The 13,672-nt window shown below is 43.4% G+C and overlaps 1 pseudogene; it reads left to right on the plus strand.

The window, feature by feature from the left end:
• The first annotated feature begins 216 nt into the window (after positions 1-216).
• LOC124008912 overlaps positions 217-13,672 on the plus strand; it is a 42,160-nt pseudogene continuing 28,704 nt past the window's right edge.

Below are 13,672 nucleotides of genomic sequence, written 5' to 3' on the forward strand. Positions count from 1 at the left end.
TTAAAAGGAGCACTCAAGCCACCATTAACTTTCAGTACACTGTCAATGTCACCATATATCACCTGATCATGGCAATAAAACCAGAACTGAAACCAAAAGCCTCAAAAGTGCGTTCGACATTCAACTCAGTCAAATGTCTTTTCCTGATCAATTGAAATTAGACCTTCTTCCAACCCGATAGCACTAGAGACGTCCAAAAAATCCAGAATCAGGGAAATGTTATGCCCTATCTTCCTGCCGGCCACCGGCCTTCAGTTCTTCACCTCCATAGGGTCACCCTGTTTTGGCAGTAAGGTGAGTGTCAGCGATTGGGTGCAGAGTGAAAGCGGAGTCAGGCGCAGGACACAGGTATGGAGTAATCCAACTGAGTTTACTCAAAGAATAAAGCAAAATTCCAAATAGGAACATACAACCCCATTCTAACACAAACACAACCACTAACAACATGAACAGTCACGGACAGAACAGAAATGTATGTCAGATGGTTCAATAGGGAATGTAATGAGGGAATGTAAAACAGGTGTGTGTAATCAGACAAACAAAACGAAACAGAAAAATGGATCGGTAGTGACTAGAAAGCTGACCGCCGAACACCACCCGAACACCACCCGAACACCACCCGAACACCACCCGAGCAAGGAGAAGGGCCGACTTCGGTGGAAGTCGTGACTGTCACGCCCTGGTCTTAGGATTTTGTGTTTTATTTATTATTTTGGTCAGGCCAGGGTGTGACATGGGTTATTTATGTGGTGTGTTTTGTCTTGCGGTTTTTGTAGGTTATGGGATTGTGGTATAGTATAGTAGTCTAGGAAAGTCTATGGTTGCCTGGAGTGGTTCTCAATCAGAGGCAGGTGTCTGATTGGGAACCACATTTAGGCAGCCATATTCTTTGAGTGTTTTGTGGGTGATTGTTCCTGTCTCTGTGTTTCTTTGCACCAGATAAGGCTGTTTAGGTTTTTCCACGTGACGTTTATTGTTTTTGTATTGTTTGTTATCATCTTTATTAAAGATGTTTAATAATAACCATGCTGCATTTTGGTCCTCCTCTCCTTCACCGGAAGAAAACCTTAACAGTGACAGTGAGGACATCCCTTCTGCAGCTTAACGGTAGTAACCCTCCGGTCAAACTATCGTTAACTACTGCTAGCCAATCCTCTCCCAACATTGCCCAAAAATACTTTAAAAGGTAAACAGGAAGCCCATCAATGCCCGGTGCCCTTCCCATTTTCCATGCCTTTTAATGCAGTGTATAGCTCCTGCAAAAACAATGGTTGCTCTAGTTCAACCTGAGCTTCTGCAGCCACCTTTGGGAGCCCATCAAGAAACTGCTGTGTCACTGTTTTATCCTCTTTGTACTCACACTTGTAGAGCTCAGCATAGAACTCTACTGCCCTCTTTCTAATTTCACCAGGGCTAGTGATCTCTTGTCCAACAGCTGATTTGAGGCAATGAATAATTATTCTTTGTCTATTCTTTTTCTCTAAACCAAAGCAAAATTTGGATGAGGCATCCATTTCAGAGATTCACTGAAATGTACTTCTCACCAATGTCCCCCGTTCTCTGATACCCAGCAGGTCTGCCAATGTCCCCTGTGTTCTGATACCCAGCAGGTCTGCCAATGTCCCCTGTGTTCTGATACCCAGCAGGTCTGCCAATGTCCCCTGTGTTCTGATACCCAGCAGGTCTGCCAATGTCCCCTGTGTTCTCTGATGTCCCCTGTGTTCTGACCCAGGAGGTCTGCCAATGTCCCCTGTGTTCTGATACCCAGCAGGTCTGCCAATGTCCCCTGTGTTCTGATACCCAGCAGGTCTGCCAATGTCCCCTGTGTTCTGATACCCAGCAGGTCTGCCAATGTCGCCTGTGCTCTGATACCCAGCAGGTCTGCCAACGCGGCTTGAGTGCTTGAATATGGCCTCAATCTCCTGTGGTCTCAACTAACGTCAAGAGTTCCACCATTTCAGACTCTAGAGCGCTCATTCAAATCAAATTTTATTTATATAGCCCTTCGTACATCAGCTGATATCTCAAAGTGCTGTACAGAAACCCAGCCTAAAACCCCAAACAGCAAGCAATGCAGGTGTAGAAGCACGGTGGCTAGGAAAAACTCCCTAGAAAGGCCAAAACCTAGGAAGAAACCTAGAGAGGAACCAGGCTATGTGGGGTGGCCAGTCCTCTTCTGGCTGTGCCGGGTGGAGATTATAACAGAACATGGCCAAGATATTCAAATGTTCATAAATGACCAGCATGGTCGAATAATAATAAGGCAGAACAGTTGAAACTGGAGCAGCAGCACAGTCAGGTGGACTGGGGACAGCAAGGAGTCATCATGTCAGGTAGTCCTGGGGCACGGTCCTAGGGCTCAGGTCCTCCGAGAGAGAGAAAGAAAGAGAAATTAGAGAGAGCATATGTGGGGTGGCCAGTCCTCTTCTGGCTGTGCCGGGTGGAGATTATAACAGAACATGGCCAAGATGTTCAAATGTTCATAAATGACCAGCATGGTCGAATAATAGTAAGGCAGAACAGTTGAAACTGGAGCAGCAGCATGGCCAGGTGGACTGGGGACAGCAAGGAGTCATCATGTCAGGTAGTCCTGGGGCATGGTCCTAGGGCTTCGGTCCTCCGAGAGAGAGAAAGAAAGGAGAGAATTAGAGAACGCACACTTAGATTCACACAGGACACCGAATAGGACAGGGGATGTACTCCAGATATAACAAACTGACCCTAGCCCCCCGACACAGACTACTGCAGCATAAATACTGGAGGCTGAGACAGGAGGGGTTAGGAGACACTGTGGCCCCATCCGAGGACACCCCCGGACAGGGCCAAACAGGAAGGATATAACCCCACCCACTTTGCCAAAGCACAGCCCCCACACCACTAGAGGGATATCTTCAACCACCAACTTACCATCCTGAGACAAGGCTGAGTATAGCCCACAACCCAAGGGGGGCGCCAACCCAGACAGGATGACCATAACAGTGAATCAACCCACTCAGGTGACGCACTCCCTGCAGGGCCGGCATGAGAGAGCCCCAGTAAGCCAGTGACTCAGTCCCTGTAATAGGGTTAGAGGCAGAGAATCCCAGTGGAAAGAGGGGAACCGGCCAGGCAGAGACAGCAAGGGCGGTTCGTTGCTCCAGAGCCTTTCCGTTCACCTTCCCACTCCTGGGCCAGACTACACTCAATCATATGACCCACTGAAGAGATGAGTCCTCAGTAAATACTTAAAGGTTGAGACAGAGTTTGCGTCTCTGACATGGGTAGGCAGACCGTTCCATAAAAATTGAGCTCTATAGGAGAAAGCCCTGCCTCCAGCTGTTTGCTTAGAAATTATAGGGACAATTAGGAGGCCTGCGTCTTGTGACCGTAGCGTACGTGTAGGTATGTACGGCAGGACCAAATCAGAGAGATAGGTAGGAGCAAGCCCATGTAATGCTTTGTAGGTTAGCAGTAAAACCTTGAAATCAGCCCTTGCTTTGACAGGAAGCCACTGTAGAGAGGCTAGCACTGGAGTAATATGATCACATTTTTTGGTTCTAGTCAGGATTCTAGCAGCCGTATTTAGCACTAACTGAAGTTTATTTAGTGATTTATCCGGGTAGCCGGAAAGTAGAGCATTGCAGTAGTCTAACCTAGAAGTGACAAAAGCATGGATTAATTTTTCTGCATCATTTTTGGACAGAAAGTTTCTGATTTTTGCAATAATACGTAGATGGAAAAAAGCTGTCCTCGAAATGGTCTTGATATGTTCTTCAAAAGAGAGATCAGGGTCCAGAGTAACGCCGAGGTCCTTCACAGTTTTATTTGAGACGACTGTACAACCATTAAGATTAATTGTCAGATTCAACAGAAGATCTCTTTGTTTCTTGGGACCTAGAACAAGCATCTCTGTTTTGTCCGAGTTTAATAGTAGAAAGTTTGCAGCCATCCACTTCCTTATGTCTGAAACACATGCTTCTAGCGAGGGCAATTTTGGGGCTTCACCATGTTTCATTGAAATGTACAGCTGTGTGTCATCCGCATAGCAGTGAAAGTTAACATTATGTTTTCGAATAACATCCCCAAGAGGTAAAATGTATAGTGAAAACAATAGTGGTCCTAAAACGGAACCTTGAGGAACACCGGAATTTACAGTTGATTTGTCAGAGGACAAACCATTCACAGAGACAAACTGATATCTTTCAGACAGATAAGATCTAAACCAGGCCAGAACATGTCCGTGTAGACCAATTTGGGTTTCCAATCTCTCCAAAAGAATGTGGTGATCGATGGTATCAAAAGCAGCACTAAGGTCTATGAGCACGAGGACAGATGCAGAGCCTCAGTCCGATGCCATTAAAATGTCATTTACCACCTTCACAAGTGCCGTCTCAGTGCTATGATGGGATCTAAAACCAGACTGAAGCATTTCATATACATTGTTTGTCTTCAGGAAGACAGTGAGTTGCTGCGCAACAGCCTTCTCTAAAATTTTTGAGAGGAATGGAAGATTCGATATAGGCCGATAGTTTTTTATATTTTCTGGGTCAACATTTGGCTTTTTCAAGAGAGGCTTTATTACTGCCACTTTTAGTGAGTTTGGTACACATCCAGTGGATAGAGAGCCGTGTATTATGTTCAACATAGGAGGGCCAAGCACAGGAAGCAGCTCTTTCAGTAGTTTAGTTGGAATAGGGTCCAGTATGCAGCTTGAAGGTTTAGAGGCCATGATTATTTTCATCATTGTGTCAAGAGATATAGTACTAAAACACTTGAGCGCCTCTCTTGATCCTAGGTCTTGGCAGAGTTGTGCAGACTCAGGACAACTGAGGTTTGGAGGAATACGCAGGTTTAAAGAGGAGTCTGTAATTTGCTTTCTAATAATCATAATCTTTTCCTCAAAGAAGTTCATGAATTTATCACTGCTAAAGTGAAAGTCATCCTCTCTTGGGGAATGCTGCTTTTTAGTTAGCTTTGCGACAGTATCAAAAATGAATTTTGGATTGTTCTTATTTTCCTCAATTAAGTTAGAAAAATAGGATGATCGAGCAGCAGTAAGGGCTCTTCGGTACTGCACGGTATCGTCTTTCCAAGCTAGTCGGAAGACTTCCAGTTTGTTGTGGCGCCATTTCCGTTCCTATTTTCTGGAAGCTTGCTTCAGAGCTCGGGTATTTTCTGTGTACCAGGGAGCTAGTTTCTTATGAGAAATGTTTTTAGTTTTTAGGGGTGCAACTGCATCTAGGGTATTGCGCAAGGTTAAATTGAGATCCTCAGTTAGGTGGTTAACTGATTTTTGTCCTCTGGCGTCCTTGGGTAGGCAGAGGGAGTCTGGAAGGGCATCAAGGAATCTTTGTGTTGTCTGTGAATTTATAGCACGACTTTTGATGGTCCTTGGTTGGGGTCTGAGCAGATTATTTGTTGCAATTGCAAACGTAATAAAATGGTGGTCCGATAGTCCAGGATTATGAGGAAAAACATTAAGATCCACAACATTTATTCCATGGGACAAAACTAGGTCCAGCGTATGACTGACAGTGAGTGGGTCCAGAGACATGTTGGACAAAACCCACTGAGTCGATGATGGCTCCGAAAGCCTTTTGGAGTGGGTCTGTGGACTTTTCCATGTGAATATTAAAGTCACCAAAGATTAGAATATTATCTGCTATGACTACAAGGTCCGATAGGAATTCAGGGAACTCAGTGAGAAACGCTGTATATGGCCCAGGAGGCCTGTAAACAGTAGCTATAAAAAGTGATTGAGTAGGCTGCATAGATTTCATGACTAGAAGCTCAAAAGACGAAAACGTCATTTATTTTTTGTAAATTTAAATTTGCTATCGTAAATGTTAGCAACACCTCCGCCTTTGCGGGATGCACGGGGGATATGGTCACTAATGTAGCCAGGAGGTGAGGCCTCATTTAACACAGTAAATTCATCAGGCTTAAGCCATGTTTCAGTCAGGCCAATCACATCAAGATTATGATCAGTGATTAGTTCATTGACTAGAATTGCCTTTGAAGTAAGGGATCTAACATTAAGTAGCCCTATTTTGAGATGTGAGGTATCATGATCTCTTTCAGTAATGACAGGAATGGAAGTGGTCTTTATCCTAGTGAGATTGCTAAGGCGAACACCGCCATGTTTAGTTTTGCCCAACCTAGGTCGAGGCACAGACACGGTCTCAATGGTGATAGCTGAGCTGACTACACTGACTGTGCTAGTGGCAGACTCCACTATGCTGGCAGGCTGGCTAACAGCCTGCTGCCTGGCCTGCACCCTATTTCATTGTGGAGCTAGAGGAGTTAGAGCCCTGACTATGTTGGCAGATAAGATGAGAGCACCCCTCCAGCTAGGATGGAGTCCATCACTCCTCAGCAGGTCAGGCTTGGTCCTGTTTGTGGGTGAGTCCCAGAAAGAGGGCCAATTATCTACAAATTCTATCTTTTGGGAGGGGCAGAAAACAGTTTTCAACCAGCGATTGAGTTGTGAGACTCTGCTGTAGAGCTCATCAGTCCCCCTAACTGGGAGGGGGCCAGAGACAATTACTCGATGCCGACACATCGTTCTAGCTGATTTACACTCTGAAGCTATGTTACGCTTGGTGACCTCTGACTGTTTCATCCTAACATTGTTGGTGCCGACGTAGATAACAATATCCCTATACTCTCTACACTCACCAGTTTTAGCTTTAGCCAGCACCATCTTCAGATTTGCCTTAACGTCGGTAGCCCTGCCCCCTGGTAAACAGTGTATGATTGCTGGATGATTCGTTTTAAGTCTAATACTGCGAGTAATGGAGTCGCCAATGACTAGAGTTTTCAATTTGTCAGAGCTAATGGTGGGAAGCTTCGGCGTCTCAGACCCCGTAACGGGAGGAGTAGAGACCAGAGAAGACTCAGCCTCTGACTCCGACTCGCTTAATGGGGAAAACCGGTTGAAAGTTTCTGTCGGCTGAATGAGCGACACCGGTTGAGCTTTCCTACAGCATTTCCTTCCAGAAACCGTGAGAAAGTTGTCCGACTGCGGGGACTGTGCCAGGGGATTTATACTACTATCTGTACTTACTGGTGGCACAGACGCTGTTTCATCCTTTCCCTACACTGAAATTACCCTTGCCTAACGATTGCGTCTGAAGCTGGGCTTGTAGCACAGCTATCCTCGCCGTAAGGCGAGTACAGCGACTACAATTAGAAGGCATCATGTTAATGTTACTACTTAGCTTCGGCTGTTGGAGGTCCTGACGAATCGTGTCCAGATAAAGCGTCCGGAGTGAAAAAGTTGAGGAAAAAATAAAAATATATGAACAGTAATTAAAAAGTGAAAACCGTAAAGTTGTCAGGTAGCAAAATAGGTTGGCAACAAAACCATTGATCTGGTGATGTCTCTGGTGACATTCCTCGTGTATTGATTACAGAATTGTTGAATCTGGAGTTTCCTTATATCCCACCACTGTTGAAGAGCTACAAAACTGTCATTTCCGACCTCCACCTCTCCCAGAAAAAACTGAAAACATTTCCTGAAGTGAGCGTTAGTCAATAAAGTCATATTAAAATGCCAGCATGCACTTTTGGGTTTTACAGTGTTAATGTCCACCACCTCTGTGACTAAACAATGATCAGAACACTGGGGTTTTACAGTGTTAATGTCCACCACCTCTGTTACTAAACAATGATCAGAACACTGGGGTTTTACAGCATTCATGTACACCACCTCTGTTACTAAACAATGATCAGAACACTGGGGTTTTACAGCATTCATGTACACCACCTCTGTTACTAAACAATGATCAGAACACTGGGGTTTTACAGCATTCATGTACACCACCTCTGTTACTAAACAATGATCAGAACACTGGGTTTTTACAGCATTCATGTACACCACCTCTGTTACTAAACAATGATCAGAACACTGGGGTTTTACAGCATTCATGTACACCACCTCTGTTACTAAACAATGATCAGAACACTGGGTTTTTACAGCATTCATGTACACCACCTCTGTTACTAAACAATGATCAGAACACTGGGTTTTTACAGCATTCATGTACACCACCTCTGTTACCAAACAATGGTCAGAAAATCCCACTGGGGTTTTACACTTGATTTACAGACCTCAGATTGATGCTCAAAACAATAAAACCTATCTAACCCGGCCAGAGAGATGGTGTTCTCTCTCACATTAGCCCATGTGTACTGTCTCGTGCCTCCAATTTGACTCTGCCAACTATCACATAGTTCATGTGTTACAATAAAGCGTTTTTAAAAAGTCCTTGAGGCTATATGAGGTTCCTTGTGATTTCTATCCAAATCACTGACTTTACAGTTACAGTCCCCAGCAAGAAATACATCATCCTCAGTATTACATTTCTCAATGGTATTTGATAATGTCTCTAAAAAACATACCCTCTCAACTGCCACTACAGGGTAAAAACATTTATTAAACACATAGTGATGTTTTCATATCCCGCTCTGAATTGTAATAACCTCCCCTCAACTACCTCTTCAACTTCATATGACAAAGGCAAAAAAATCTTCTTGAAAACAGGATGGCCACACCCCCACTTTATGAGTTTTTATGATTACACACCACTGCCCCCCCCCGCCCCCTCCTGTTGCCACAACTTCATTATCCATATTACTATGTGTTTCTTACAGAAAATGTATGTCACTTCCCTAGTTAAATAAAGGTTAAATAAATAAAAAATACCTCACTTGTCACTCTTGTGACCACTTTTTTAGTCTAGCAATTTCTGGGCTTGTCAAACGTCCTCCAATTATTTTTTACATCAGGAAAATAATCTGCAACATAATCCTGCATATATTTCTTCACTTTGTTGTGAGGCATCAGAAGCCTCAATCTCGCTATCATCCCCAGTAGAAAACCCCATCTCCACAACCTGTTAATCCTCACTATCATCCCCAGAAGAAAACTCCTCCATCTCTACAACCTGTTAATCCTCACTATCATCCCCAGAAGAAAACTCCTCCATCTCTACAACCTGTTAATCTTCACTATCATCCCCAGAAGAAAACTCCTCCATCTCTACAATCTGTTAATCCTCACTATCATCCCCAGTAGAAAACTCATTCTCTACAACCTGTTAATCCTCACTATCATCCCCAGTAGAAAACTCCTCCATCTCTACAACCTGTTAATCCTCACTATCATCCCCAGAAGAAAACTCCTCCATCTCTACAACCTGTTAATCTTCACTATCATCCCCAGAAGAAAACTCTTCCATCTCTACAATCTGTTAATCCTCACTATCATCCCCAGTAGAAAACTCATTCTCTACAACCTGTTAATCCTCACTGTCATCCCCAGTAGAAAACTCCTCCATCTCTACAACCTGTTAATCCTCACTATCATCCCCAGTAGAGAACTACATCTCTACAACCTGTTAATCCTCACTATCATCCCCAGAGAAAACTCCTCCATCTCTACAACCTGTTAATCCTCACTATCATCCCCAGAGAAAACTCCTCCATCTCTACAACCTGTTAATCCTCACTATCATCCCCGGTAGAGAACTCCATCTCTACAACCTGTTAATCCTCACTATCATCCCCAGAGAGAACTCCTCCATCTCTACAACCTGTTAATCCTCACTATCATCCCCAGAGAAAACTCAATCTATACAACCTGTTAATCCTCACTATCATCCCCAGTAGAAAACTCCTCCATCTCTACAACCTGTTAATCCTCACTATCATCCCCAGAAGAAAACTCCTCCATCTCTACAACCTGTTAATCCTCACTATCATCCCCAGTAGAAAACTCCTCCATCTATACAACCTGTTAATCCTCACTATCATCCCCAGAGAAAACTCCTCCATCTCTACAACCTGTTAATCCTCACTATCATCCCCGGTAGAGAACTCCATCTCTACAACCTGTTAATCCTCACTATCATCCCCAGTAGAAAACCTCCATCTCTACATCCTGTTAATCCTCACTATCATCCCCAGTAGAGAACTCCATCTCTACAACCTGTTAATCCTCACTATCATCCCCAGTAGAAAACCTCATCTCTACATCCTGTTAATCCTCACTATCATCCCCAGTAGAGAACTCCATCTCTACAACCTGTTAATCCTCACTATCATCCCCAGTAGAAAACTCCTCCATCTCTACAACCTGTTAATCCTCACTATCATCCCCAGTAGAAAACTCCATCTCTACAACCTGTAAATCCTCACCTGATTTATCAATCTCTACCTTCCTCTTAGAAATAGAACATTCACCAACCCTTAAATTATTCCTCTTAATCCTCGGTACTTTGAAAACAGCTACTTTGTTTTCCATTGTTTCACTCTCCTCTTGAAATCCCCTTTCATTCTCCAGCACACACTCAGCGACCTCAATCGCAGTCACATCCACTACCCTCCCCGCCCTCTTTTCCCTGCTCTGCCACAACTTCCCCCATAGCCACATTGCTCTCCTTTCCTGCCCACCTTCTCCATTCTCCTGAACCCGTAGCCTGTTCATCCCTTCTCAGTGGTTCTTTATCTGCACCAGAGCTAGAGCTGCTACCGGGCTCTGTGCTCGTTCTCTGGACAATTACGCACCAAATGCCCCTCTCTTCCACACCCAAAGCATTTCTTTGATTCAGTAGAAGCGTAGAACACATAATCAAACCCATCGATCTTGAAACTGAACGATAAATTCAGTTGGTCAGTATCCTTCTTTAAAATCGTGTGCACATGTTTCAGCAAAGGCAATTTGCATCCAAAAAAATACCCTTTTTTTAATTGTAGAAACAAGTTGTCCATGACGAGACAACTCTCTCTCCAACACTTCTTCTCTAACAAAAGGGGCACGTTAAAAAAGTCTAACTTTCTTCGCCGGATTTTTATGTGTCTTTTCAATAGAATCTAAGAATATTACTACAGCGCTACTCATCCTTGAGGCTGATTTTATGCTATCATACCCAATTTTAGCTCCCATTGCTAAACTACATTCTTCCACCTGTCGCAGCGGGAATCTTCACTCCATGCCACCAACTAAGTTTTTCAAACTCTAAAACTCCACGAGTAGCCATTACAACCAGCTGCTCCCGCTGATTGCAGGAGAGAGAAACAACCTTAAATATCCCACCATCTGTATACCATCCCAGCTTAGTCATAGTGAGACATCATAACCTTAAAACAACTCAACTAATCAATATATATATATATATATATATATATACACCAAAACCCAATAGGGAGAAATTAAGTCGCTCCCACAATCGCTCCTGCTTCCCGACTCACTCCCAGCATGTACTCCAACGAGAGAGAGAGAGAGAGAGAGGAGAGAGAGAGAGAGAGAGAGAGAAGGAGAGGGAGAGAGAGCATTTGAAGACCAATGAAGACCAAAGCTGACACACAAATAAAGATAAACAGAGAGAGAGAGAGAAAAAGAGAGAAATAAAAAAGAGAGGGATGGAGAAAGAAAGTCTGACAGACAGGAAAAACAGAATGAAACAGAAAAAAGAGGGGGAGAGAGAGAAAAAGAGAGAGAGTGACAGAGGGAGGAATACAAACCGACAGAGACTCACAGAGACTCAGACTCAAAACAGGCAGAATGTACCGAGACAGATAGACAGAGACAAGGAATCAAGGGATATGAGATGGAGAGACGGACTCACAGAGGAAGACAAGGGTTATGATTCTAATGTTTCTAGACACACTTACGTGTGTGTGTGTGTGTGTGTGTGTGTGTGTGTGTGTGTGTGTGTGTGTGTGTGTGTGTGTGTGTGTGTGTGTGTGTGTGTGTGTGTGTGTGTGTGTGTGTGTGTGTGTGTGTGTGTGTGTGTGTGTGTGTGTGTGCACATCCAGTGTTATCTTGAGTTATAGGACCCTAAGTCCCTAAGTCTTGATTTAACACTGCAATATTGTGGGAAAATGTCACGGCTTAGACGGCAAACCTACTGGGACATAATGTGCAGTCAACACGAAAGGCAAAGCTATATTTATCCCGGCAAACACTTTTCATATATTCATTTCTAACGGATGTTGAGATCGTCATAGGAGACAATGGATGACTGTTTTTAGAAAAACATGAAAGAAATTTTATATAAGTCATGTAAAGACAGAGGGCTGAAATGCCAATCTATTCCCTAGTGCACTACTTTTGACCAGAGCCCTTGTACACCATAAAACAGGGTTCCCTTTCGGATGTTTTTTAGTTGTCCATGGTGTGTTTCGTATCAAATAATATTCTCAGGCAGTGTTTGACCAAATAAATCGAATCAAATTCAAATCAAAATGTATTAGTCCTGGTAAAAAAAGTCCCTGTCTTAGGTCAGTTAGGATCACCACTTCAATTTAAGAATGTGAAATGTCAGAATAATAGTAGAGAGTGATTTATTTCAGCTTTTATTTCTTTCATCACATTCCCAGTGGGTTAGAAGTTTACATACAGTCAATTAGTATTTAGTAGCATTGCCTTTAAATAGTTTAACTTGGGTCAAACGTTCCGGGTAGCCTTCCACAAGCCTCCCACAATAAGTTGGGTGAATTTTGGCCCATTCCTCCTGACAGAGCCAGAGTAACTGAGTCAGGTTTGTAGGCCTCCTGGCTCGCACAGCTTCTTTTTCAGTTCTGCCCACAAATATTCTACAGGATTGAGGTCAGGGCTTTGTGATGGCCACTCCAATATCTTGACTTTGTTGACCTTAAGCCACAACTTTGGAAGTATGCTTGGGGTCATTGTCCATTTGGAAGAATTCCTGACTGATGTCTTGAGATGTTTCTTCAATATATCCACATAATTGTCCATCCATATAATGCAATCTATTTTGTGAAGTGCACCAGTATCATGCAGCAAGGCATCCCCACAACATGATGCTGACAACCCTGTGCTTCACGGTTAGGATGGTGTTCTTTGGCTTGCAAGCCTTCCCCTTTTTCCTCCAAACATAAAGATGGTCAATATGGCCAAACAGATCAGACCAGAGGAAATTTCTCCAAAAAGTACAATCTTTGTCCCCATGTGCAGTTGCAAACCGTAGTCTGGCTTTTTTAATGGAGGTTTTGCAGCAGTGGCTTCTTGCTTGCTAAGCGGACTTTCGGGTTATGTCGATATAGGACTCGTTTTACTGTGGATATAGATACTTTTGTACCTGTTTCCTCCAGCATCTTCACAAGGTCCTTTCCTGTTTTGGGATTGATTTGCACTTTTCACACCAAAGTACGTCCATTTCTGGGAGACAGAATGCGTCTCCTTCCTGAGCAGTATGACGGCTGAGTGGTCACATGGTGTTTATACTTGCGTACTATTGTTTGTACAGATGAAAGTGGTACCTTCAAAATTTTGGAAATTGCTCCCAAGGATGAACCAGACTTGTGGAGGTCTGCAATTTATTTTCTGAGGTCTTGACTGATTTATTTTGATTTTCCCATGATGTCAAGCAAAGAGGCACTGCAACTGAAGGTAGGCCTTGAAATACATCCACAGGTACACCTCCAATTGACTCAAATGATGTAAATTAGCCTATCAGAAGCTTCTAAAGCCATGACATCCTTGTCTGGAATTCTCCAAGCTGTTTAAAGGCACAGTCAACTTAGTGTATGTAAACTTCTGACCCACTGGAGTTGTGATACAGTGAATTATAAGTGAAATAATCTGTTTGTAAACAATTGTTGGAAAAATGTATTCTGTCATACACAAAGTAGATGTCCTAACCGACTGACCAAAACTATAGTGTGT

Source organism: Oncorhynchus gorbuscha, linkage group LG21, assembly GCF_021184085.1.
Source record: "Oncorhynchus gorbuscha isolate QuinsamMale2020 ecotype Even-year linkage group LG21, OgorEven_v1.0, whole genome shotgun sequence".
In the NCBI taxonomy this organism is placed as follows: Eukaryota; Metazoa; Chordata; class Actinopteri; order Salmoniformes; family Salmonidae; genus Oncorhynchus; species Oncorhynchus gorbuscha.